The sequence below is a fragment of the Acomys minous genome (genome assembly GCF_964271855.1).
Source record: "Acomys minous genome assembly, chromosome: 12".
Classification (NCBI taxonomy): Eukaryota; Metazoa; Chordata; class Mammalia; order Rodentia; family Muridae; genus Acomys; species Acomys minous.
The window spans coordinates 1458454-1464453 of record NC_140493.1 but is presented as its reverse complement, the minus strand read 5'-3'; positions in this window follow the sequence as shown (position 1 = coordinate 1464453).

Here is a 6000-nt window from a genome sequence, read left to right as displayed (position 1 = left end):
TGACAATCCACCCAAGGACCTGGGTCTACAAAGGTCAGTTCTCCTGTCCCCATTAACATCTTTTCTCTCTCTCTAGGGCAGGTGGGTTGGAAGAGAGGCACAGGCATCAAAGAACCCCGAAGTATGCTTGTAAAAGATCAAAGCCTACACAATTCGAATCTGGTTTGATTGTTTTTTTGTAAGATGTATTTATTTATTGTGTGTACAGTGTTCTGCCTGCATGTACACCTTCATGGCAGAAGAGGGCACCAGATCTCATTATAGATGGTTGTGAGCCACCATGTGGTTGCTGGGAATTGAACTCAGGATCTTTGGAACAGCAGACAGTGCTCTTAACCTCTAAGCCATCTCTCCAGCCCCTTGTTTTGTCTTTCTAAGACAGAGTTTCTTTGTTTCACTGGCTGTCCTGGACTCAACTCTGTAGACCAGGCTACCCTCAATCTCAGAGATGCGCCTGCCTCTTGCTCCTGGATGCTGGGATTAACTTCAATGGTCACCTTAATTCTAGGATCATTTCTTTTCTCCCCCTCCCCCGCCCCACCCCCACCACCTTTGTTTTTTTGAAACAGTGTCTGTGTAGCCCTGGCTGTCCTAGAATACTGGGACTAAAGATGTGTGCCACCACTGCCAAGAGGATCATTACATTTTATTTGTCCACATCAGGAAAAAAAAATGTATATACAGGACCTCAGGTATCACAGAGGCCTACTAGACAGTGGTGGCTCTGTTTTTTAACAATTGGACTTTATTATACAACCCAACTATCCTATACACAAGGGGGGAAAGGTTGAAGGGAAACAAGAATAAACCTCTGGGTATCAGCTCCACAGGACAGATCCCCAGGTGTCTCCAGGCCTGCACACTGATCCTGTCTCTGAACAGATCCGCACCCTCGTGGTCTGAGCCTGCAGCCTTCTCCTCTCCTCCCTGCCTGGGTCTCTCTCTAGGGTGCAATGGCTGGTCTTCCTTCTAGATCCCTCCTCCCATTGATGTTCTATTAGAAACACAACAGCCCTGCCAGAATCCCTGGTCCCTTTCCTGAATTCCAGACCTTAGGATGGCTCCATTCAGTCTTATCAGTGTCAAACTCAGTGGGGTATCCATGGTGTTTCCAAGGGGCAAAGCCCGCCAAGACTGCTTTCACTGGAGACGAAGCCTGCAGTCCTTCCACACATGCCCCTATTTTAAAAAAAGAATTAAGAACTATATACACAAATATACATATATACAGAATCATCAGGTATTAAATATATAACTCAGTCCTTTTAAATTTGTTTTTGTTGTTGTTGTTTTGGTTTGGTTTGGTTTTTCGAGACAGAGTTTCCCTGTGTAGCCTTGGCTGTCCTGGACTTACTTTGTAGACCAGGCTGGCCTTGAACTCACATTGATCCTCCCGCCTCTGCCTCCCAAGTGCTAGGGTTAAAGGCGTGCGCCACCACGCCCGGCATCCTTTTATATTTGTTAACCTTGGAGAAAGTATTCCACTATCCTATCAAAGAGAGTCCTTTCTAATTGACTAAAGTTTTTTTCAAATCTCTTTATTAGAAATTGCAATTATCAATCTATAAATGTGTTTTTAATTCTTAAAGCTTATAGCAACACTGTAGTTATCTAGTCTTCAATCTTATGAGAGACCCAAGAAGGAAATTCTATCTAATGTAAAGAAAGTGTAGGGGGACAACTTTCATATGTGGATAGGACAGAGAGAGCTGACCGCTTGGACAGTCACCGGACTCTCTCCATCGTTGGGGCAATCAGTCTCTAGCCTTATCGGCCCAAAACATGTAAAAACTTGCTCTGTGAAGCAGGAACTCTGATGGTCTGATCCACCTAATCTCTGCAAACTTGGACAGTCAGCTTCTCAGGATCACCCTGGATCACAGCGGACAGTCAGCCTGTCGTCAGCAGTAGAGATAGATCAGCAGTAGAGAAAGGAGCGGTTCCTCAGTCCAGTGACCATTCTGTCACCCTCGTCTCTTGATGTCCTCATCTTCAGTGATGTATATGGACGTGCAGCCAGGAGCAGATGTCTCTGTCTGTTAGAAAATCCCTCTATCATTAAATGCCATATTCTGTGGATCTCTGAAGAGTTTGAAGACCATCTATCTATTTTTACAGTTATCAATCTATTTCTTTTTTGAGGGGGAAGTTCAAGACAAGGTTTCTCTGTGTAGCCTTGGCTGTCCTGGACTCCCTTGCAGACCAGGCTGGCCTTGAACTCACCGCAATCCGCCTGCCTCTGCTGGGATTAAACCCAGCATCAATCTATTTCTTTGAAGACATATACAAGAAACTAAACAAACCTGTTCTTTGATCAAGTAAATTAGTATCTAGTAAGACTTATAGGTAACTAAATACCAATTTTTATCTCCTATCTTCCTGTACAGGCTATTAATAGTTTTCATAAGACATTACCTTTTTGAGTGAGTTGCATATGAATAATACATTAAATAAATGTTGAACAAAATGATCTTGTTTTTACTAACACAATATATAATAATGTTTTATCAACATATAACATACAATATATAAGGCAAAAGTTGAATAACAATATACAATTTAAGTTTTTAATCAGTGTGAAGCAAAAGTTGAATAAAATAGTCTTAAATTTCTATCAATCAAAAGTCTTAAATTTCCATCAGTCTGTAATGTACCAGTCTTACCAATGTAAGATATTTGAGCCTAGTGGATTTACCTTCGTTCTATAATCTATATCCTCCCCGCCTTCCTCCCCTTTTCCCTAATATTAGATAGGATAGAAAGATAAGAAAGGACAGAATAAATCCCCAAATGAAACTTTTATTAACTTATAGCTAACCCCCTTAGGCAAAAATGAACATTGGTAACTCACCAAAAAACACCCACCCCACATACTGGGAATGGAGGCATCATGTTCTCAAAATTACTTTTTGTTGTTTAGGGGGAAAACATCTTTTGGGTATCCTAGAAAAGATATTGGCTAAGCACTGGAAAAGCTAGCTGTATCTGTTTTTGTCCAGTCTTTTGGGATCAATCCTTTTGGCTAGCCCTTTTATTACTAATATGTATGTAATTTCTTGAGGAAACAGTAGAGCGAAGGGCAGAGGTTCAGTCTTTATTATTGTCTTGTTTTTTGTTCTGAAGAGAAACAAACTTTTTTTTTTTTAAGATTTATTATGTATACAGTGCTCTGCTTGCATGTACCCCTGCAGTCCAGAAGAGGGCACAGGATCTCATTATAGATGGTGTGAGCCACCATGTGGTTGCTGGGAATTGAACTCAGGACCTCTGAAGAGTAGTCAGTGCTCTTAACCACTGAGCTATCTCTCCAGCCCCGATAAGCAAACTTTTGAAATCACTAGTATAGGTATATTTGTGCATATATACTTTTTCAAGGAAACAAAAGTTGAGGCACCTTGCTCACCGTGCCAGAGGAAGGTATGGAAATTGTACGTACAGGGCTTTGCCTGCACGTACACCAACACTAATGCCAGAAGAGGGCATTAGCTCTCCAAGCTATATGAAAGAATGTCATGTGGTAGCTTTTAAGATTCACTTGCTATATGGTCAGATCTAAACGTTATAAGTTTTGTTGGTAACCACATTTTTTTATTCCCTGTGGAAACATACACATATCCACAACCCCATCTCAAAACCATTGGTTTCCATTTTATACTTGACAAATCTTTGTAGACTATTGGTTGTCCAATTTCCTTTTTTCTTCTATGATCCAATGTCTCTCAGCAGCTGTCATCCCTTTATCATTAACATTAAGAAAATTTAAAGTCAACAAAGCATTCTTTAATCTGTCCCAGGGAGTCTTTATCCTTCTTTCGTTTAATAAGCATCTCTTTTAAGGTAGAATTAGCTCTTTCCACAACTGTATGCCCTGTAGGGTTGTGAGGTATAACAGTAATGTGTTTTATAATATATAAAGAATTTTTTCATCTCAAGGGACACATATGTAGGAGCATTGTCAATCTTAATTTGTGCAGGTATTCCCATATTGTCGTTATTATTTTTTTTTAAAGATTTATTTATTATGTATACAGAGTTCTGCCTGCATGTACACCTGCAGGCCAGAAGAGGGCATCAGATCTCATTATAGATGGTTGTGAGCCACCATGTGGTTGCCGGGAATTGAACTCAGGACCTTTGGAAGAGCAGCCTGTGCTCTTAACCTCTGAGCCATCTATCCAGCCCCATCATTATTTTTAATAAATGAGTAATTATACAGTCAGCCCTTTCAGAACTTAAGGCAGTTGCCCATCGAAAACCCGAATATGTATCAATGATATGATGCACGTACCTCATCTTTCCAAATTCTGTAAAATGAAACACATCTATCTTCCAAATTTCATTTATTTTGGTACATCTAGGGTTAATTTCAGCAGGTAATGGGATTTGATTATACAAGGAACATATAAGACACTTATTATTTCTCTGGCTTGTTGCCAAGTAATAGGACTCTTTTCTTCAATCCCTAACCATTAACATGATGTTTTTCATGACATTTTGAGGTTTTGATTACATTACCAATAAATAATTTGTCTACTTTTTCATTTTCTTGCTCCAGTGAACCTGGTAAACATGTATGGGATCGAATATGAGTAATATACAAAGGATAGTGTCTACTTTTGATGACCTGTTGTAGTTCTATAAATAATGTAGTTAATTCTGAGTTATCAGGAGTAAATTCAGCAGATTCTATGTGTAAAACAACTCTTTCAGCATATTGAGAGTCAGTAATTATATTAAGAGATTCAGGAAAATCTAATAGCGCCATAAGGATTGCATACAATTCTGATTTTTGAACTGAGGTAAATGGGCTTTTAATCACCTTAGTCGTTTTATCAGACTTATAACCAGCCATACCTGATTTATTTGCATCCCTGTGGAAGTAACTTCCAATGGTTATCTCTTCATTGGAGAATCACTGTTCAGAGTAGGTACTGAGAAAGCAAACCTTTCCCTGACTTTCTCATGCAAAGGTATTGTGAAAAAACAATCTTTTAAATAAATTGTAATTATATGCCAAGACTTAGGTAACAAGGAAAGCAAAGGAATTCCAGGCTGACCCAGACCCATGGGGTGAATCACCTTGTTTATGGCCCTCAAATCCGTTATCAGTCTCCACATCCTGATTTCTTTCTTACCACAAACACAGGGGAAGTCCAGGGCCTGGAAGATTCTTCCATGTGTTGAGCCTTCAGCTGCTCTTTCACTAAACAGTGAAGCGCCTGTAACTTTTCTTTTGTTAAGGGCCACTGCTCCTGCCAGCCAGGTCTGTTTGAAATTTATTTTAGGGGCAGGGCTGTTGGTATCTCAGCAGCGGCCCCTCTCATAAATTTAGGTACTCTAAACCTGAGGAGTTCTGAGGTTGGACAGTGGGCATAGCTTGTGGTTGCTCCTGATTACTTGCATTAATATCTTCCTCAGAAGCACATGCCATTTCACCCTTAGTTTCAACATTGTTTATCTCTGTAATTGCAGGAATATTGATCTGAGTACCCCATTGTTGTAAGAGATCTCCTCCCCATAGATTTATGGGTATGTCAGCCACATAGGGTCTCAGCTTCCCTGTCTGCGCTTCTGGTCCCACACACTCAAGCCACCGCACACTTTCCTACAATTTCTGTATAAATCTTCTGAAGTGGCCAATTTGGGTTCCAAGACTTCTGAGACGTGATTGACACATTGGCTCCTGTGTCCACCAAACCTTCTATTTTAACACCATCCACTTGTATAATTAATTTAGGTCTCTGATCATTAACTATTGTTTGCCAGAACACACGTGTCCCTGTGCTTCCGAATGCGCCAGTCCTTTCCACTGAGTGGCTTTGCCTTGACATAAGGAAACAGTAACAGTTGAGCAAATCTATCCCCGGCATTAATTTTCATCTCCTTCCTTACACATGCCATGATTTTTATTTCCTCCTTAGAATCTCCATCTATAATACTGGGATGCACAATAAAACCATGAGAAGTCAGCCCACTTCTTTCCAGAACCATTCCTACTGT